Source organism: Motacilla alba, chromosome 11, assembly GCF_015832195.1.
Source record: "Motacilla alba alba isolate MOTALB_02 chromosome 11, Motacilla_alba_V1.0_pri, whole genome shotgun sequence".
In the NCBI taxonomy this organism is placed as follows: Eukaryota; Metazoa; Chordata; class Aves; order Passeriformes; family Motacillidae; genus Motacilla; species Motacilla alba.
This window is the reverse complement of record NC_052026.1, coordinates 21095422-21116697: the sequence shown is the minus strand read 5'-3', so window position 1 is coordinate 21116697 and position 21276 is coordinate 21095422. Positions and strand designations below refer to the sequence as shown.

The window sequence follows — 21276 nt, the reverse complement described above, 5'->3', positions numbered from 1 at the left end:
TATAGAACAAATACATATATAAAATCTAAGTTAATATAAGTAATAAAATTAGATATTATAAGTATTAAAAATAGATATATTTTTTAGAATATATATAATTATATTTTGCTATATGCTATTTACGTCTGCAAATGGAATACATCACTATAAAATATAAATGTGAATAGAAATATGAAAAAATAGAAATATAAAAATAATTATGTTTTTTAAATAACGGTGGGATTTTTAAAAAAAGTTTGGTTATAGGCAGGGCTTTTACTATAAATAATAAAAACAGAAATAACTTTAAAAAATATAAATCCAAATATAGACCTGTATCATAAATATATAGAGATATAGAAAAATATAAAAGGGAGAAAATTCTAAGTCTTAGAAATTGATAAAATACATAATGTAAATCATACTGTAGCTATAGTATTACATTATGATATATATGTATCTATAAATCAAATATATGAATATTAAAGAAATGTAAGTGTGAGTATAATTATGGAAAATATAAATATAAAACTAAGTATATTTTTAAATAAAGTGGGTTTTTGTTCTTATTTGTTTAGAGGCAGGGGTTTTTTTAATAATTTATAATTAATATTAAAAATATGGACAGATTTTGGTTAGAGGCAGGGGTTTCGTTTTAAAGAACATATGTATTTTAGGAATAGAAATCTAAATTTAGAAATATATATATATAAATCTAATCTAAATATATTTAAATCTAAATATACAAATGTATAGATATATATACAAAAGTTTAAATATAAATAAGTATGAGCAATAGGTGTAATATAGAATAGAAATAATTTGTACTTTTATATACACTATAAATGTAAATGTGAATCTGAAAAATGTAAAAAATAGTTAAATATAATTTTAAGGAAAGGGTGTTTTGAGGTTTTATTTGGTTAAAGGCAGGGTGTTTTTAGTTTTCGTGCGGGTTTTTTTGGGGCATTTATTTTTGATGAGTTTTCGAAGGGGGTCGCACCTGTTGTTCTTGCCTCCCTTCCCTCCAGGCGAGCGGCAGCCCCCGGCTGCGGCCGGCGGGAGTGCTGCCCCCTGTGGACACAGCGCGGCACTGCAGCCCCCCCGAGCCAGCGCCCCGCCCCTCGCAGCTGGGCGCCGGGGGGGCGGGGGAAGGACGGCTGCCGAGGGAGGGGAGGGCGAGGGGCGGGAGAAGCGAGCGGCGAGCGGGGCGGTGTCTGTAAATAGCGGGGAGGGGCGAAGGTGTTTCAGAAGCGTAAAGGGACGCCGTGGCTGAGGTGAATGGCGGCGGCGAGGGCGGCCCGGCGGGGCCGGTTTCGGCGGGCGGCAGGGGCGCGGTCGCAGCGGTGCACGGGCCGGGGGCATGCGAGCGGCGTCGGAACAGGGCTACACCCCCCCTAGCCCCCGCGCGCGCCCCGCTCCAGACGGTGGAGGCGACCGTGTGCCGGAAAATCCCGGCGGGGCGGCGCCGGTCCGGCGTGCAGGCGGTGCGAGCCGTGCGGAGTCGAGGGGGGCTTTGCCGGGCCGGCGGGCGGAAGAGGCGGCGCGGGCGCTGCGCTGGTCCCGGCCGGTGCCGGTCGCTCTGTCCGCTCCCCGCGAGGAGAACGAGCCAACGTCCCGTCACGTTTCAGCAATACCAAATCACCTCATCTCTTCTTAATCCAGGCAGGCTCTGCGACGACGGCGTCGGCCTCCGAGCGCAGCCGAAGCGTGCGCCCCGAGGAGCCCGGCATTCTTAGGAGAATGGTGAGTAGCAGAATTTTCGGGTTTTGGCCGCTGTGGATGCTGGGCTGCAGGGTGTCACAAAGGATGCGGGCTGAGGAGGGTAGGCTGGAGGGTGACAGAGGATCGGGTAGCTGAGAGGCAGAAGGAATCTTTAGGAGCGACTGGGGGGTCCAGATTGTCACAGAGATGCTGAGAGGCTACTCTAGGGAACTTGAGGGTGACAAGAAGAGGCTTGGGGAGAGCCTTGAGGGGAAAAGTGGGGGGTGCCTGAGGGTGACAGGTGAACCAGCACTCACACCTCCCCTAACCTCTCCCTAAAAACCAACCCTACCCGGGTGGAGAGCGTCCATCGGAGGTTAGGAGGCCAAGGGACAACGTTGCAGGGCTTGGGGTGACACACAGACATTCCGGGCTGAGGGGCAAAGAGGGGGGGTTTGACAAGTGGGCAGCTTACACTGAGGGTTAGGGGTAAAAAGGACAGGACCCAGAGTAATAGGTAAGGTTAGGCTACAGTTGCAGAAGCCCTCACCCCAACCCTAAGCTCACCCCAAACAGCACCCCTAGGACACCAGTTTTCCCCAACAACAGCACAAGGCAGCGACCGTAGTAAAAAGGTAGCGATGATGTTTGTGGGCTAGACAGTGAAAGGTAGGAGTTGGGGGATGTGCATTTTTTAGGGCTTTTTTCAGGGGTTGCAAAGGATATTTTAGGGTTGTGTTTGTGGGAGTTTTTTAGGGATTTTCTGGGAACGTTTAGGATAATTTTAGGGCTCTTTCAGGGCTTTTAAGAGGTCTTTTTAGGGTATTTTAAGGGCTTTCTTAGTAGTTTTTAGAATTTTTAGGGGGGTTTCTGAGTCTTCTTGGGGCTTTTTTAGGACTATTGAGGGTATGTGGAGGACTTTTTTAGATATAGGGTATTTCTACAGTTTCTGAGGGAATTTTTAGGTCTGTTTTAAAGGTCTTGTCAGGGCATTTTAAGGATTTTTGGGCTATTTTTGAGCTCTTTTAGGACTATTTAGGGGATATTTAGGGGTTGTTAGGGGTGTTCTGGGGTTTTTAAAAGTAGGGTATTTTTAGTGTATTTTAAGGGTATTCTTTGGGGGGTTTTAGGACATTTTGAAGATTAGGGCTTTTTTTAGGGAATTTTTAGGGTTTTCTGGGGTCTTTTCACAGCACGAAACACAGAGGCCGAAGGGCAGCTGAGAAGGGGCTTGAGGGTGACACAGAGCCTGAAGGCTGGGGCGTAGAGGGAGGGATTTAGGGGTAAAGGGAGAGGACCTGAGGGCTGGACAGTCCAGTGGAAATCAGGGCTACAGGGTACAGCTTAGGAGGCAAGTTCAGGTACACACACCCCAGCCCTGACTTCACCCTAAGCAGTCCCCCTACCAACAGCCTTTTCCCCCAACAGCAGCACAACACAGCAACCCCAACAGTGAGACCACACCGCAACCCTCCCGGTGTGACAAGACAGCAACCCTCACACCAGGACAATGACAGAACCCTCAGAGGACAACAAGTACCACTGCAAAAAGATAGGGACGACATCTGAGGGCTAGAGAGCAATAGGTAGAGTTTGGAGGCTGAGCATGTTTTTTTTGAGGTTTGTTCCAGAACTTTTAAACATACTTAGGGGATTTTGGAAGGTTTTTTAGGACTTGTCTGGGATTTTTTAGGGTATTGTTGGGGGTTTTTCAAAGCTATTTTAGGAATCTTTAGCATATTTTGAAGATTACGGGCAGGGTCAGAGGACACACCCTCTGAAAAGGCAAAGTTTTAGGGCTGCAATGCATTAGAAAGGGGCCAGCGGCAGCACAGCGGGTCCTGTCCCCCGCTCTCGGTCCGAAAGTCGTAAGTTTTAGACCCAGCTAAGTCCTTGCGGTCAAAGTTAGGGTTAGATGCCCTTAGCTTTGGTCTGTGAGAAATTCCACACAGGAAAACTCACACCCCGAGTTTCCCGATGCCAGTTTGCAGGAGGCGCTCAGCAAACTGCCAGGGCAGCCCGAGTTCTAGGCGGGGGCAGCTCCACTCCGGGAGAGATCCCGCGCCGTTCGGAAGCGGAGCAGGCATAGGCCCCCGGACAGGAACGCCAGCCCTTTTCCCCATAAAGCCAAACTCACCCCCGCCGCGTGCGGACGTCCGTTCACAAGAGGCCCGTGGCACTCCAAGGGCAGCGAGAGTTCTCGGCTTCGGCAGCTGCGGTCTGCCAGAAATCGTTTGCCGTCTGCAGTTTTGGAGGCAGAATCCCAGTTTTGGCCCTGGGCACGCAGAAGGGAAAGACTGTTAATTTCCTTGGAAAGGAAAGTCTAGCACCACATTGTTTAAGGGGCAGATGAAGGGCTGTGTAGGGGAGGGAACTTTCTTCACAGGACCTTTCTTCACCTCACCCCCCAGTCCAAGGTCTAGCAGCACCCCGTGTGACCAGCTGCTTTCAGGGGGTTACCCGGGCATATCTGCACAGGGAGATGCTAGTCCAGAGGGGCTAACGGGGGTATCCCGAGCGCCCCTCCCAGAGCTACGGTCGGAGCATCCAGCAGGGACAGGGGAGCAGCCGGACCCACCCGGGCACGGAGCATCGCTTCGAGAAAATGCCAAGAGAAGAACCCTCTCGCCAAGGGGCGGCACCTGAGCGGGCCGGGCAGCATGTGGGGTTCCAGGGGAGAGCTTTCAACTTTCCCCTTTTACTGTGTCAGTCCCTCCCCAGAGCCTTCAGACCCTCCACAGCACTCCCAGAAAAGAGAGGGGTTATTAGGAGAAAAGGGGTTTAAATGGAGGGAAAAAGCTTCCCTTTCCCCTATTTTTTGTGTTCAAATTGTGAGGGAATCTGCTTCCCCTGCAATTTTAATGGTCTCAGTTGAAAGAATCCTGCCTTTTCTATGCTGTTAGGGGGGCTAATTGACAGGGAGTCACCATTTTCCATTATTTTCCAGTTTAAATAGAAGGGGAAAACCTTAACAATGTTTTTTATGGGTTTGATTTAAGGGTAACCGCCCTCTTTTTTGTTTTCCTAAGGCTTAAACTGAGGGGGATGCCCAGCTATCTCTCCTTCTTAAGGGTTTGGATTGAGGGAAAAATCCCTATTTTTTTCATCACTGGAGAGATTTACAGTAAGAAAACCTGCTCTTTTCCCAATATTTTAGGGGATTAAATTAAAGGGCAGAAGGCATTTATTTGCCATTGTATCAGTTTCAGTGGAGGCAACTGCCCCATTTTCTCATTTGAAGGGGTTCACTTGAAGGAAGCTCTGCCTTTTTCAGCATTTTAAGGGTTTAAATGTGCATTTCAGGGCACTTCTTTCTGTGCCCTAGGACCAGATATCTCAGAGAAGGGTGAGCCTGGCACATACCTAACCCTTACACTGCTGGGAGGCGATTATTTTTCTTATTTTTGTTTATAATGTAGATAGCCCTAATTAGAGGTCCCAAGCAGACTTAGACTATTCATATCATTAGTATTCTTCCCCACCCTACTTAGTCACACGTGAAATAATATTTAGTAGTCACTAAAGAATAATTATGTCAGTTGACAGCAAATTACCCAATTTGTCTGGCTGTGCTACCTAAACACAAAGTTTTATTTCTCACCAGTTTTCCGCCCTTTTGCTCCAATTAGTTGTAGCAAAAAAGAAAGCGTTGTCATTCCTCTGAAGAGTTTTCTCCTATATCAAGCCCTTTACTCCCCTTGAATTCAAGGCAGAGGAGCCAAACAGCTGTAGCTGCTCTGAGGGCTTTTATACCTGGTGGGATTTGCCCCCTCCCTTTTCCTGGGTGTCATGGGAAGGAGAGGTGGGCCCAATCAGGGGTATATTAACCCCAGCTTTTGCAGAGGGGCTTCATTCCCTCTCTGGGATCTGCTGGGATAAGAGCTCTCCTCTCATTTCAGTGAAGAGACTCTTTCAGCTTATCTTAGCTTGTTTCCAGCAGGTGCTTTTAGGCATCTAAAGTCATAGAGGCTTTGAAGATGCTGTGAAGAATACAGCATTGAACACAGGGAGTATTTAAGCTCATGATTTTGGGTTGTGTTTTTAGGGGTGGAAAAGTTCTTTTGTAGTTTCTGGTTTTGTTCTTGGTTGTTTTTAGGTTGGAGGAGGAGTGTAACTTCCAAAAAATCCAGATTGTGTCAAGTGCAACACTTTTTGTGGCAGATTCATCACATCACAAAAGGGATCCGCCCAGTGTCAAAGATGATGCTTGAGATTGAGGCTACAATTAAGTTGAGGATTGTGACTAGGAGCAGGAGGGTGAGGATGTATCTGGTTAGGAGTTATTGTGGGGGGTGGTGGGGGGTTTTGAAGGCAGCAAGGTGAGAAATGGTGTCTATTTGAGGGCCCCCCCAAGGCTTTTCACAAGCGTAGCAGAGGCATTCACATGTCTTACAGCACACAAGCACACTGCAGTCACAGAAATGCCATGTAACTTTGCCTTTCTCTAACCCAGGTGCCACAGCCTTGGACTCAGGATGAAGCTGGAGACTCGAGGACCCAGGCACACTCAGGAGAGGGTAAGTAGCTGATTTTCTGGGATTTGGCCCATATAACACTGAACTCATACATTGTTTTTGGTTTTCTTTATTGTAGTTGACTGAGAGGCTGACAGGGATCACAGGGCCCTCTGAGGCAGACTCATTTCAGGTCCAACGTGGATTCACCTCACCGGTCATCCAAAAGATAAGTTGGGGGCCACAGCCTGGAGATGGGATGATAGGAGAGTAGTGGCTTGGAAATTCCTAGACAGATTTAAAAATTTGCAGAGGGTGAAGAGATGTCCTCTAAGGGGCCCCGTGGGACAGCTAAAGGGAGAGGCTCTGCTTTTGATTGCAGCTGTAGGGTATGCGGTGCAGAACAGTTCCGGTCTGTGTTGTGTTGTTCGGTGTCCTGTGTTACCTAGTGTGTCTTTGGGGTCCCTTGGATCCAATATCTCTGCCTTTTCCCCTCGAGGCCCTTAGCAAAACCATCAGCTGTCATGTCTAGGTTCTCAAACGCTGGCGCTTCTCAGCAGGATGCCAACATCATTTGTTCTTTTACCGGCGGGCTCAGCCGCATCTCGAGTCACATCTCAGAAGCATCGAGTCAGACGTCTTTTGAGGCCTTGTTCCCGGCTGTATCAGCATCCATCCTTTCCAGCCGTGAGCTGTAAAGTCCTGGGGCACGTAAGATTGTATGATATGGAGAACATTCTAAACGTAGCATTGTCTCACAGCCGCCTTGATCATCGTGACCAACAGGTCTTATAACAGGTCACTCTGTTCCAGTCTTTTCTTCTGCTCCTTAGAGGAGCTGTCTCCATCCACTGTCCCCTGAGCATCGGTCATCTCTTTTGGCATCCTCGTGGTCCTTGCCACTACTTATTCTTGCCAGGAACTCTTTTCTCATCATTGTGTCACAATTTGTAGTATAAAGTGATGTTTGTGTTTAGAGACCCCATTGTTTGTCACGTCCCGTCCTGTGTCACGGGTGTGTGCACATATTTGTGCCGGAGCCGCTCTGCCCTGCTGCGTAGCCTGGTGCGATAGGACCAGTCCCGGGGACTTGAACTTTGTAGCGTGGGCTGTAGTTGGACTCTAGATGGTATTCCTAGATTGACACAAGATGTTTGGAGCTGTGAAGGTATCCTGCAGCCCTTTGACTTTTGTTCTAACTTTCTTTCAGATGCAGATAGAATCCATGGCGGAGCACCCCATTCCGGGTGCAGGGGTTCGGCCGAGCAGGTCAGTCACGGTTTGTGTTTGCAGGGGAAGTGTAAATGGTGACTCTGTTACAGCACTGTTCTTTGTCTTTATTTTTAGGAAGTCAAGCCGGATAGCAGCAATCAAGTTGAAGAGGGCAAGGTGAGCAGTGTCCAGTGGACAGAAGCAGTTGTTATTGCTGAGGTCTCAATTTCTGTTGCAACTCTAAGCGTCCATTCTCGTTTGTGTGCTTTAGGCAGTCCACTCGGAGTATGCCAGGCCCCCGTCACCAGCCACCTGATGGACGTGGTTTGCTGCTTTCGTGAGCCCTGTGGACGTCCGACAGGACTCGGTGATGAAGCCTTTGCTTTTTCTGTTTAAAGGTGGCACCCGGGTAGCCTTTGGCAATGGCGGAGGAGTTGCAGTGAGTCAGGGAAGCGGGGAGGAGGAGCGAGGGTCCACTCAGGTTTCAGCAATGCCACATCACCTCGTCTGCTCTTAACCCAGGCGGACCCTGCGACGACAGCGTGGCCTCCGAGCACGGCGCAATCGTGCCGCCCGAGGACCCGGGCATTCTTAGGAGAGCGGTGAGTAGCAGAATTGTTGGGTTTGGCCGACGTGCCGCCAAGATCACACAGTGATGCTCTGTTTTCTTGACTGTAGGAGACTACGAGACAACAGCCCAGTGACAGCAGGAACTTCCCAGATGGCGAGGCGGCCTTCCTTTGCACCTGACACGGACCGGGTTCCCCAGATGTCAGAGATAAGTAGAGGGCTGTGACCCAGAGAGGGGATGAAAGTGGGGTGCTGGGTCGGGACTCACCGGGAGGAGTTTTTGAGTCTGCTTTGGAGATGGGGATGTGCAGGAAGTGCCCTTTAGGCCACTGAAAGGCAAAGTTTCACTTGTGATCACAGTGCTGAGGTGTGCAGGGCAGAGCAGTCCCGGTGTGTCTCGTGTCACTTGTCTATTGTGCATTCTGTGTGTTTGGGTGTCTCAGGTCTTTTTCCTTAGCCCTTTGAGGGGCCTGTCAGAAACCCATGCATCATTCTTAGCATCTGTGATCTCTGCGTTCCTCGGCCTGGCACCGATGCCATAGAACTTTTGACTCGGGAGCTCAGATAGGCATCAGAATCGCATCTCTCTTTAGAAGCATCCGGTCAGATGTCTTTTCAGGTCTTGTACTGAGCCGTATGGACAGCTGCGCCCCGCAAGGATCCATTGCGGCGGATTAGGAGTCGTAAGAATGTGAGGACTGGTAGAGGATTCTGACCGTAGGATTCACAGGCATCCATCTTTGCAGCTTCTTGGAATACATATTTCAGTTAGCATCTTCTTCCCTCCAGGGTTCTCTGAGCCTCATCAGCTCGCCATCGCTCTCGACTCGGTCATCTCATATTGCATTCTTTTGGTCCTTGCAGTCATTCTTCTTGCCAAGAGATTTCTGTCCCTGTTGTGTCCCCCATTGTTTGTCACGTCCCGTCCTGTGTCACGGGTGTGTGCACATATTTGTGCCGGAGCCGCTCTGCCCTGCTGCGTAGCCTGGTGCGATAGGACCAGTCCCGGGGACTTGAGATTTGTAAGCGTGGGTGTAGTTGGACTCTAGATGGTATTCCTAGATTGACAAAAGGTGTTTCCACCTGTTGAGTTATCCTGCAGCCCTTTGATGTATATCCTAACTTTCTTTCAGGTGCTGATGCATTATATCCTTGTCAGAGCACCCCATCCTGGGCTCGTGGGTTCCCCTGAGCAGGTCAGTCACTGTTTGTATCTGCAGAGGAAGCATAAATGGTGACTATGTTACAGCACTGTTCTTTGTTTTTATTTTTAGGAAGTCAAGCCAGATAGCAGCAGTCAAGGCCAAGTGGGCAAGGTGAGCATTGAGTTGTGTACAGAAGTAGTTGTTATTGCTCAAGTCTCACTTTCTGGTGCAACTCCAAGCCTCCATTCTCGTTTGTTTGCTTTAGGCAATTGACTCGGCATATGTCCAGCCACCCCCACCAGCCAGCACATGCACCGGGTTTCCTGCACATGTGGGCCTTGTGGAAGTATTACAGGACTCTGCGATGAAGCCTTTAAATTTTCTATTTCACTGTCCTATCTGGGTAGCCATCAGGACAGGCCAAGGAGTTGTGGTGAGTCGGGGAGGTAGGGAGCAGCAGCGAGGGTCCTTTCAGGTTTCAGCAATGCCAAATCAAGTTGTCTCCGCTTAATCTAGGCAGACCCTGCGACAACGGCGTCAGCCTCCGAGCACGGCCAAAGCGTGCGGCCCGAGGACCTGGGCATTCTTAAGAATGTGGTGAGTAGCAGACTTGTTTGGTTTTGGCCGATGTGCTGCTAAGCTTGTGCACTGATGTTTGGTTTTCTTTCTCTTGGCAGAGTAAGATACAACAGCCCGGTGCCAGCAGGGACTGCTCAGATGGCGAGGCTGCTTTCTTTTGCACCTGACACAGATTGGCATGCCCACCTGTCTGAGAGATGAGTAGAGGGCTGCGACCCGCAGAGGGGATGAAAGTGGGTTGCTGGGCTGGGACTCACCGGGAGGGATTTTTGAGTCTGCTTTGGAGACGGATGTGGAAGAAGTGGCCCCTTAGGCCATGAAAAGGGAAAGTGTCACTTTTGATCACAGTGCTGAGGTGCTCAGGGCAGAGCAGTCCCGGTGTGTCTCGTGTCACTTGTCCGTCGTGCATTATGTGTTGTTTGGGTATCCCATGTCACAGGTCTTTTTCCTTAGCCCTTTGAGGGGCCTGTCAGAAACCCATGCATCATTCTTAGCATCTGTGATCTCTGCGTTCCTTGGCCTGGCACCGATGCCATAGAACTTTTGACTCGGGAGCTCAGACAGGCATCAGAACTGCCACTCTTTTTAGAAGCATCCGGTCAGATGTCTTTTCAGGTCTTGTTCTGAGCTGTATGGACAGCTGCGCCCCGCAAGGATCCATTGCGGCGGATTAGGAGTCGTCGTGAGGACTGGTAGAGGATTCTGACCGTAGGATTCACAGGCATCCATCTTTGCAGCTTCTTGGAATACATCATTCAGTTAGCATCTTCTTCCTCCAGGGTTCTCTGAGCCTCATCAGCTCGCCATCGCTCTCGACTCGGTCATCTCATATTGCATTCTTTTGGTCCTTGCAGTCATCCTTCTTGCCAAGAGATTTCTATCCCTGTTATGTCCCCATTGTTTGTCACGTCCCGTCCTGTGTCACGGGTGTGTGCACGTATTTGTGCCGGAGCCGCTCTGCCCTGCTGCGTAGCCTGGTGCGATAGGACAAGTCCCAGGGACTTGAGATTTGTAAGGCGGGGTGTAGTCAGGCTCTAGATGGTATTCCTAGTTTGACACAGGATGTTTGGAGCTGTGAAGTTCTCCTGCAGCCCTTTGACTTGTCTTAACTTTCTTTCAGATGCAGAAGGATAAAATCCATGGCAGAGCATCCCATCCTGGATCAGGGGGCTCCCCTGAGCAGGTCAGTCACAGTTTGTGTTTGCAGGGGAAGTGTAAATGGTGACTCTGTTACAGCACTGTTCTTTGTTTTTATTTTTAGGAAGTAAAGCCAGATATCAGCAGTCAGGTTGAAGAGGGCAAGGTGAGCAGTGTCCAGTGGAATGAAGCCTTTGTTAGTGCTCAAGTCTCACTTTCTGGTGCAGCTCTAAGCCTCCATTCTAGTTTCTGTCCTTTAGGCAATTCACTTAGAGTATGCAAAGCTCCCGTCACGCACCGGCCGATGGACCGGGTTTGCTGCTCTTGTGAGCCCTCTGGGAGTCTTACAGGACTGGGTGATGAAGCCTTTGCCTTTTTTACTTAAAGGTGTCATCTGGGTCGCCTTTGGCAACAGCTATGGAGTTGCGGTGAGTCGGGGAAGCAGGGAGGAGAAGGGAGGGTCCGCTCAGGTTTCAGCAATGCCACATCACCTCGTCTCCTCTTAACCCAGGCATACCCTGCAACGACAGTGTGGCCTCCGAGCGCAGCAAAAGCATGTGGCCCGAGGAGCTGGGCATTCTCTGGAGAACGGTGAGCAGCAGAATTGTTAGGTTTTGGCCGACGTGCTGCCCAGATCATGCATTGATGCTCGGTTTTCTTTAATGTAGCTGTCTAAGAGACAACGGCCCAGTGACAGCAGGAACTTCCCAGCCAGGGAGGCTGCCTTCCTTCACACCAGACATGGATCGGCATCCCCAGATGTCTGAGATAAGTAGAGGGCTGTGACCCAGAGAGGGGATGAAAGCGGGGTGCTGGGTCGGGACTCACCGGGAGGAGTTTTTGAGTCCGCTTTGGAGACGGGGATGTGGAAGAAGCGGCCCCTTAGGCCACTGAATGGGAAAGTGTCACTTTTGATCACAGTGCTGAGGTGCTCAGGGCAGAGCAGTCCCGGTGTGTCTCGTGTCACTTGTCTATTGTGCGTTCTGTGTGTTTGGGTATCTCATGCCTTTTTCCTTAGCCCTTTGAGGGGCCTGTCAGAAACCCATGCATCATTCTTAGCATCTGTGATCTCTGCGTTCCTCGGCCTGGCACCGATGCCATAGAACTTTTGACTCGGGAGCTCAGACAGGCATCAGAATCGCATCTCTCTTTAGAAGCATCCGGTCAGATGTCTTTTCAGGTCTTGTTCTGAGCCGTATGGACAGCTGCGCCCCGCAAGGATCCATTGCGGCGGATTAGGAGTCGTAAGAATGTGAGGACTGGTAGAGGATTCTGACCGTAGGATTCACAGGCATCCATCTTTGCAGTTTCTTGGAATAAATATTTCAGTTAGCATCTTCTTCCCTCCAGGGTTCTCTGAGCCTCATCAGCTCGCCATCGCTCTCCTCGGTCATCTCATATTGCATTCTTTTGGTCCTTGCAGTCATTCTTCTTGCCAAGAGATTTCTGTCCCTGTTGTGTCCCCCATTGTTTGTCACGTCCCGTCCTGTGTCACGGGTGTGTGCACATATCTGTGCCGGAGCCGCTCTGCCCTGCTGCGTAGCCTGGTGCGATAGGACCAGTCCCGGGGACTTGAACTTTGTAACGTGGTGTGTAGTTGGACTCTAGATGGTATTCCTAGATTGACACAAGCTGTTTGGAGCTGTAAAGTTATCCTGCAGCCCTTTGACTTTTGCCTTAACTTTCCTTCAGGTGCAGAAGGATTCCCCTGATCAGGTCAGTCATGGTTTGTGTCTGCTGGGGAAGTGTAAATGGTGTCTCTGTTGCAGCACTGTTCATTGCCTTTTTTTTTGTTTCTTTTTTAGGAAGTTATGCCAGAGAGCAGCAGTCAAGTTGAGGAGGGCAAGGTGAGCAGTGATCAAAAGATGCCAGCATTTGTTATTGCTGAGGCCTCAATTTCTGGTGCAACTCTAAGCATCCACTGTTTTTTTGTTAGGTGGTCCACTTGCAACTTCTCCCGGCCAAGGATGCCCGATGCCAGGTGGGTGCAAGCTTTAGGTATAGGTGTGGCATACTTGTCAGATCAGGGAGGTTGTGTTTTCCCAGTATCTTAGCATCCTTTTTTGCTTTGTTTCCTTACAGGTGCTGTCACTGCCCTAGGTGTGCCAAGGAACAGAGGCAAGCGGGTGAGTCGGTGTTTAGGCAGGATGACTCACGGGTGAGCGTTCCGTAGCAGCACGCTAAGCGTGTACCTTTTCTTTTTGCAGGTATCTTCGGGCCAGCCTCTGGAGTCGAATCAAGATTTGAGGTGAGCTGGGACAGTGGTGTGGAGGAGTCCCGGGGATTACTCATTTTGAGGGCAATAGTCACCTTTTCTGTTTTCTCTTAGGTACCGTGAGGAGGCTTGTAGGTGAAGTTTGGAAACGGCTGCACCAAAGCACACGTCTCGATGTCCACATCCAGCTGACGATGGATTTTGTTCGCTCATCTTCCAAAAGCTAAGTGTTGGGGCGAGTAGTTGGGAGAAGGGGAAAAACCTTTGCTATCACAGGAGGCAGTTTAATGTTAGCTTAGCGGAGAGGTCTGTAGGGGGATGGGGCTCTTTGGAAGTAAAGGGATAGGGCTTGTCCTCAGCCTCAGCAGCGCCTTTGGCGGGCAGGGTAGTTCCGATCCATCTCTGCATTCTCTTTGAACGTTTCTCTGTGAACTTTGCGTCGTCAGCCTTCTTCGACTCTCAGCGTCGTCGTGGATCTTTCCCCCGAGGAGCTCGCCTTCAGGCTCGGAGCTATAGCCACGGTCACCCGGCAGTCTTCGCTTCCTTCTCTAGGCGTACCGAGCCTTTTGAGCATCCTCCTAACTGCTTTGACACTAACTTCTTTTAAGGAGTTACGTTTCATCATCATGTGTTGTCATAGGGCTTTCTTTCCTTTGGCATCATCGGCCTGTGGCTCATCTTGCGCTAGGAATCTTGGGTCCATAAGGTGAAACTGCCAGGCGGTTTCCACTCGTGTCTGTGTTATGTTGTCCGTGTCTGTGTTATGTTGTCCGTGTCTGTGTTATGTTGTCCGTGTCCATTGTCTTCTGTGCTGTAGGCCTTTGTTACATCTCGATGCTTTATCGGCATCATTCCGCATCATATCGGCCGCATTTTACTCACGTTCCTCCCCGGATATCGCTTATTCCGGCATCTTTACATTTTTACTCTCTGAGCCAGGAAGAAGTACACAAGATATTTTCATTCATCTTCCTTCTCAACTTTGGTAGTGCCTTTTTTTCCCGTGCCATTCTCTTGGACTTCCATAGGGAGTGTATTACACCCTCCTCATGTGACTGTACTAGTTCTCTAGGTTCCATCTTCTCAAAGGGTAGAGGGCTCAAGAATTAATCTTCCAGAGAGTTATCTCAAATCACTTATATTGTACCGATGGTGGCTTATACTGTGTGCGCTTATATTATATGCAATTATGCTGGTTTACATTGTTTGTACTTATCCTCTATGTACCTGTGTTGGCTTATATTGTATGCAATTATGCTGGCTCATATTGTATGTACTTATACTGTATGTAACGATGCTGGTTTACATTGTGTGTGCTTATATTGTATGCAATTATGCTGGTTTACATTGTGTGTACTTATATTGTATGTACTTCTGTTGGCTTATATTGTGTGCACTTATAATATATGCAGTTATGCTGGTTTATATTGTATGTACTTATACTGTATGTAACGATGCTGGTTTACATTGTGTGCGCTTATATTGTATGCAATTATGCTGGTTTACATTGTGTGTACTTATCCTGTATGTACCTGTGTTGGCTTAGATTGTATGCAATTATGCTGGCTCACATTGTCTGTACTTTACTTACATTGTGCCACTCTAGGATCGGAGCTGCCCTGCCCTGGCATGTAGTCACAGTTAGGTAGAACAGTTATGAAACTTTACAGTTCATCTGTCTTCTGTGGGATTTTGGGTAGAAAGTTTTATGGGCCCAGAGTCGGGAGACCTCCTAGCTGTCAGATAGCCACTTGTTGACCGCCTCTTGTTGTCTCACAGGTCCTCGAGGCTATAGATTTTCCCGGAGTCTACAATTTGACATCGAGGAACGGAAGCCAGAGGCCGTGTTGAAGCATGTTCTTCAGTGCGGTGCTTCGAGTAAGGGTTGCACCGTGTGCAAGCTGAAGAATGTGAGAGAGCCTGTGATTGTGTCTGTCTGTGTCTGTGTGTGCTTGCTGAGTGACCTTGCGCTGATGACCTTGCCTGTTGTCCCTTTCAGGTTTTTCAACTCATTTTTAAATTTAGAATAAAAAATCCCCAGCCGGGGGGTTTTTTTTTTTTTCCCCCCCCGGCTGGGTTTTTTTTTCCTCGGTCCCGGCCGGTCTGCGAGGCGACGTTCATCGCCAAAGTTTGGGCGCAGACCGTCGCGGGACCGGGGTTTTCGTCAGGCAGGAGGATTTCTCGGAGGCTCCCGGGAACCACGTTCCCGAGGAGCGGCACGAATGCGTGGCAATAGGCGGGGGTTAGCAGGGCAGTCGAGGTGAGAGCCAGGGTGGGTTTGTGCGGAAGCTGAAGGCGGGGGGGTGGGTGTGTGTGTGTGTGTGTGTGTTGACTGGTTTTAACCTTGCGTGTGTGACCTTTGTCTTTCAGGTTTTTCAACTCATTTTTAAATTTAGAATAAAAAATCCCCAGCCGGGGGGTTTTTTTTTTTTCCCCCCCCGGCTGGGTTTTTTTTTCCTCGGTCCCGGCCGGTCTGCGAGGCGACGTTCATCGCCAAAGTTTGGGCGCAGACCGTCCCGGGACCGGGGTTTTCGTCAGGCAGGAGGATTTCTCGGAGGCTCCCGGGAACCACGTTCCCGAGGAGCGGCACGAATGCGTGGCAATAGGCGGGGGTTAGCAGGGCAGTCGAGGTGAGAGCCAGGGTGGGTTTGTGCGGAAGCTGAAGGCGGGGGGTGGGTGTGGGTGTGTGTGTGTGTGTGTGTTGACTGGTTTTAACCTTGCGTGTGTGACCTTTGTCTTTCAGGTTTTTCAACTCATTTTTAAATTTAGAATAAAAAATCCCCAGCCGGGGGGTTTTTTTTTTTTTCCCCCCCGGCTGGGTTTTTTTTTCCTCGGTCCCGGCCGGTCTGCGAGGCGACGTTCATCGCCAAAGTTTGGGCGCAGACCGTCGCGGGACCGGGGTTTTCGTCAGGCAGGAGGATTTCTCGGAGGCTCCCGGGAACCACGTTCCCGAGGAGCGGCACGAATGCGTGGCAATAGGCGGGGGTTAGGAGGGCAGTCGAGGTGAGAGCCAGGGTGGGTTTGTGCGGAAGCTGAAGCGGGGGGGGTGGGTGGGGGTGTGTGTGTGGTGTGTGTGTGTGTGCGTTGACTGGTTTTAACCTTGCGTGTGTGACCTTTGTCTTTCAGGTTTTTCAACTCATTTTTAAATTTAGAATAAAAAATCCCCAGCCGGGGGGTTTTTTTTTTTCCCCCCCCGGCTGGGTTTTTTTTTCCTCGGTCCCGGCCGGTCTGCGAGGCGACGTTCATCGCCAAAGTTTGGGCGCAGACCGTCGCGGGACCGGGGTTTTCGTCAGGCAGGAGGATTTTTTTTTGGAAGCTCCCGGGAACTACGTTCCCGAGGAGCGATGATGGCCAGAGGGTCGGGAAGGAGCTGGGGTGAGAGTGACGGTGAGTTTGTGTGTAATGTGAAGGTGGTGTGTACAGTGGCTGAGTGGAGTTTGCTGTTTTTGTTTTGTGTTTCCTGTAGCAATAGAAGAAAGTGTAATCAATTTTTCAGAAATGGAAAAATGGTTTTATTGTGTTCATATGTATTTGGCTTGTGCTACCTTGTATTGTTCTGTATCTGCAATTGCTGCTGCATTTTGATGTATTGCCCTTTCTGTAAATTGGACTTGCGTTCATATGTATATTGTATCTCTACTTGCATTTGGATCTGTTGTTTCCATGTGTTTTGCTGAACTGTAAATAAAATTCTAAATCAATAAAGTTGAATCAGCCCTAACCCCGATACCCTTTGCCCATGTCCCCCCTGCCCCATTTGCCTCTTGTGTTTCTTTGGTGTGTTTTAGTGTTTTTTTCCTCTGTATTTCTTGCTCAGCCTTCCTGTTACTCATCAGTCTATTCTTCACTTTAGTCTTCAGTTTCTAACTTTGTTTCTGTCCAGCTGTAGCCGTGCCCCTCTTTGTCACTGTTTCTAACTCTGTCCTTCTGCAATGCTATTTCCCCCATTTGCTTTCACCCCTATTTCTTTTTCTCTGTTTCTCTCCCTCTATTTCCATATTTCTCTGTGACTCCATTCTTTTTCCTCCCTAATGCTGACTGTCATTTTGTTCCCTCTGTCTTTAATTTCCTTTTCTGTCTTATTTCACTTCCCTCTCTCACTTCTATTTATTTCCCCTTTTCTCCCTGTCACTTCCCCAACCTTCTCTCTCTTTGTCTCATTTCTCTCCATCTCTCTCTCTCTCTCTCCCTCTCTCATTTTGCCCTCTGTCCCTCTCATCTCTCTTTTATTTCTCTCTCTCATTTCTCTCTGTCTCTCTCTCTCTTCTCTCTCTCTCTCTCTCTGTGTCTCATTTCCCTCTGTGTCCCCCTCATTTCTGTCTCTCTGTCTCAGGTCTCTCTCTCATTTCTCTCTGTGTCCTTCTCATTTCTCTCTCTTGGATCTCTCTGTCTCTCAGTTCCCTCTCCTTTCTCTCTCTTTCAGTTCACTCTCTCATTCCTCTCTGTCTCTCTCATTTCTCTGTCTTTCAGTTTTCTCTCTCTCTCTCTCTCATTCCTCCCCCTCTCCCTCTTGTCTTGTTCTCTGAACTTCATCTCTTTCTTTTCCTCTCTGTCTTCCCTTTTAGCTTTAGAATAAGAAAGCAGCAGTAGAAACTTTCAGGCTCCCTGGGAGTAAAAAAACAAAAAAAAACTTTAATGATTTAAAGAAAATTATTTACTCCCCGGGAGCCTGAAATTTTCTACTGCTGCACCGGACATATAGTTTTTCTTCTTTTTATATATACTATATAGGGTACCCACCCTGCTCCCCCAGCTAATCAGTACCCCCTAGCAACCCCACCCAGCCCCCTGCCGACGAACACCACTCACCACACATACGGCGCCACCTGCCGGCACACAGCACACACTGCAATCACACCTCCCCCTAGTGGCGACCGCGGCGCAACGCACTCACAGCGCCACCTGCCGTCAGAAACCGCACAGTGCAGCCCCACGACGCCACACCCCTCGGCATGACGTCACCATGCCGTCACGTCGCTCCGCCCCTGAGCCCGCCCCCCAGAAGCCCCTCCCCGGTCCCCGCCCTAACCGCGCCCCCAGCCACGCCCCCAGTCACTCAAAAAGGACCCCAAGCATAGTCGTCCCGCTCAGTGCCTGACCGAAAAGCCGAAAAAAAACCCCCCGCGACAAAAACGCCCCCAAGCAGCCGCACCCGACGCGCACGCATCAGAGCAGCACGACCGTCACCACGGGGACCGGCAAAGCGCGGGGAAACCGCCGAAAAACGCCGAAAACGACCGGGCCCCGAAAGCCGCCATCTTGGCCCCCGTCACGTGATCCCACGGGCGCCGCCATCTTGTCGAGCATCACGTGACCAAGGGACCACGTGACAGCCGCCATTTTGTAGGGTTAGGGCCTCAGGGTTTTTTAGGGTTTTTTGGTCTTTTCAGGGCCTTTTTAGTGTTTTTGTAGCGTTTTTTTGGTTTTTTCTTTGGGTTAGGGTGTCGGGTTAGGGTGTTAGGGTTAGGGTTAGGGTGTCGGGTTAGGGGGTTAGGGTAGGGTTAGGGTGGGGTTAGGGTTAGGGTTAGGGTGTCGGGTTAGGGTTAGGGTGTAGGGGTTAGGGTTAGGGTTAGGGTGTAGGGTTAGGGTGTCGGGTTAGGGTGTAGGGTTAGGGTTAGGGTTAGGGTTAGGGTTAGGGTTAGGGTTAGGGTTAGGGTTAGGGTTAGGGTGTCGGGTTAGGGTTAGGGTTAGGGTTAGGGTTAGGGTTAGGGTTAGGGTTAGGGTTAGGGTTAGGGTTAGGGTTAGGGTTAGGGTTAGGGTTAGGGTTAGGGTTAGGGTTAGGGTTAGGGTTAGGGTTAGGGTTAGGGTTAGGGTTAGGGTTAGGGTTAGGGTTAGGGTTAGGGTTAGGGTTAGGGTTAGGGTTAGGGTTAGGGTTAGGGTTAGGGTTAGGGTTAGGGTTAGGGTTAGGGTTAGGGTTAGGGTTAGGGTTAGGGTTAGGGTTAGGGTTAGGGTTAGGGTTAGGGTTAGGGTTAGGGTTAGGGTTAGGGTTAGGGTTAGGGTTAGGGTTAGGGTTAGGGTTAGGGTTAGGGTTAGGGTTAGGGTTAGGGTTAGGGTTAGGGTTAGGGTTAGGGTTAGGGTTAGGGTTAGGGTTAGGGTTAGGGTTAGGGTTAGGGTTAGGGTTAGGGTTAGGGTTAGGGTTAGGGTTAGGGTTAGGGTTAGGGTTAGGGTTAGGGTTAGGGTTAGGGTTAGGGTTAGGGGGTTAGGGTTAGGGTTAGGGTTAGGGTTAGGGTTAGGGTTAGGGTTAGGGTTAGGGTTAGGGTTAGGGTTAGGGTTAGGGTTAGGGTTAGGGTTAGGGTTAGGGTTAGGGTTAGGGTTAGGGTTAGGGTTAGGGTTAGGGTTAGGGTTAGGGTTAGGGTTAGGGTTAGGGTTAGGGTTAGGGTTAGGGTTAGGGTTAGGGTTAGGGTTAGGGTTAGGGTTAGGGTTAGGGTTAGGGTTAGGGTTAGGGTTAGGGTTAGGGTTAGGGTTAGGGTTAGGGTTAGGGTTAGGGTTAGGGTTAGGGTTAGGGTTAGGGTTAGGGTTAGGGTTAGGGTTAGGGTTAGGGTTAGGGTTAGGGTTAGGGTTAGGGTTAGGGTTAGGGTTAGGGTTAGGGTTAGGGTTAGGGTTAGGGTTAGGGTTAGGGTTAGGGTTAGGGTTAGGGTTAGGGTTAGGGTTAGGGTTAGGGTTAGGGTTAGGGTTAGGGTTAGGGTTAGGGTTAGGGTTAGGGTTAGGGTTAGGGTTAGGGTTAGGGTTAGGGTTAGGGTTAGGGTTAGGGTTAGGGTTAGGGTTAGGGTTAGGGTTAGGGTTAGGGTTAGGGTTAGGGTTAGGGTTAGGGTTAGGGTTAGGGTTAGGGTTAGGGTTAGGGTTAGGGTTAGGGTTAGGGTTAGGGTTAGGGTTAGGGTTAGGGTTAGGGTTAGGGTTAGGGTTAGGGTTAGGGTTAGGGTTAGGGTTAGGGTTAGGGTTAGGGTTAGGGTTAGGGTTAGGGTTAGGGTTAGGGTTAGGGTTAGGGTTAGGGTTAGGGTTAGGGTTAGGGTTAGGGTTAGGGTTAGGGTTAGGGTTAGGGTTAGGGTTAGGGTTAGGGTTAGGGTTAGGGTTAGGGTTAGGGTTAGGGTTAGGGTTAGGGTTAGGGTTAGGGTTAGGGTTAGGGTTAGGGTTAGGGTTAGGGTTAGGGTTAGGGTTAGGGTTAGGGTTAGGGTTAGGGTTAGGGTTAGGGTTAGGGTTAGGGTTAGGGTTAGGGTTAGGGTTAGGGTTAGGGTTAGGGTTAGGGTTAGGGTTAGGGTTAGGGTTAGGGTTAGGGTTAGGGTTAGGGTTAGGGTTAGGGTTAGGGTTAGGGTTAGGGTTAGGGTTAGGGTTAGGGTTAGGGTTAGGGTTAGGGTTAGGGTTAGGGTTAGGGTTAGGGTTAGGGTTAGGGTTAGGGTTAGGGTTAGGGTTAGGGTTAGGGTTAGGGTTAGGGTTAGGGTTAGGGTTAGGGTTAGGGTTAGGGTTAGGGTTAGGGTTAGGGTTAGGGTTAGGGTTAGGGTTAGGGTTAGGGTTAGGGTTAGGGTTAGGGTTAGGGTTAGGGTTAGGGTTAGGGTTAGGGTTAGGGTTAGGGTTAGGGTTAGGGTTAGGGTTAGGGTTAGGGTTAGGGTTAGGGTTAGGGTTAGGGTTAGGGTTAGGGTTAGGGTTAGGGTTAGGGTTAGGGTTAGGGTTAGGGTTAGGGTTAGGGTTAGGGTTAGGGTTAGGGTTAGGGTTAGGGTTAGGGTTAGGGTTAGGGTTAGGGTTAGGGTTAGGGTTAGGGTTAGGGTTAGGGTTAGGGTTAGGGTTAGGGTTAGGGTTAGGGTTAGGGTTAGGGTTAGGGTTAGGGTTAGGGTTAGGGTTAGGGTTAGGGTTAGGGTTAGGGTTAGGGTTAGGGTTAGGGTTAGGGTTAGGGTTAGGGTTAGGGTTAGGGTTAGGGTTAGGGTTAGGGTTAGGGTTAGGGTTAGGGTTAGGGTTAGGGTTAGGGTTAGGGTTAGGGTTAGGGTTAGGGTTAGGGTTAGGGTTAGGGTTAGGGTTAGGGTTAGGGTTAGGGTTAGGGTTAGGGTTAGGGTTAGGGTTAGGGTTAGGGTTAGGGTTAGGGTTAGGGTTAGGGTTAGGGTTAGGGTTAGGGTTAGGGTTAGGGTTAGGGTTAGGGTTAGGGTTAGGGTTAGGGTTAGGGTTAGGGTTAGGGTTAGGGTTAGGGTTAGGGTTAGGGTTAGGGTTAGGGTTAGGGTTAGGGTTAGGGTTAGGGTTAGGGTTAGGGTTAGGGTTAGGGTTAGGGTTAGGGTTAGGGTTAGGGTTAGGGTTAGGG

General features: G+C 49.6%; 4 long non-coding RNA genes across 4 annotated transcripts; all 4 read left to right on the top strand.

Moving 5' to 3' along the window:
• The first annotated feature begins 1268 nt into the window (after positions 1–1268).
• On the top strand, positions 1269–6944 carry LOC119705793. Its single transcript, XR_005258328.1, has 3 exons — positions 1269–1725; positions 6137–6200; positions 6277–6944. It is a non-coding gene; the product is annotated as an uncharacterized LOC119705793 (long non-coding RNA).
• Positions 6945–7391: 447 nt separating this feature from the next.
• Positions 7392–8105, top strand: LOC119705633. The gene is made up of 5 exons (XR_005258280.1): positions 7392–7406; positions 7485–7526; positions 7621–7788; positions 7872–7951; positions 8028–8105. It is a non-coding gene; the product is annotated as an uncharacterized LOC119705633 (long non-coding RNA).
• Positions 8106–9277: 1172 nt separating this feature from the next.
• LOC119705579 lies at positions 9278–10236 on the top strand. Its single transcript, XR_005258268.1, has 3 exons — positions 9278–9497; positions 9581–9661; positions 9742–10236. It is a non-coding gene; the product is annotated as an uncharacterized LOC119705579 (long non-coding RNA).
• A 1988-nt stretch (positions 10237–12224) lies between these two features.
• Positions 12225–12908, top strand: LOC119705642. Its single transcript, XR_005258282.1, has 4 exons — positions 12225–12496; positions 12586–12627; positions 12717–12761; positions 12863–12908. It is a non-coding gene; the product is annotated as an uncharacterized LOC119705642 (long non-coding RNA).
• The last annotated feature ends 8368 nt before the right edge of the window (positions 12909–21276 follow it).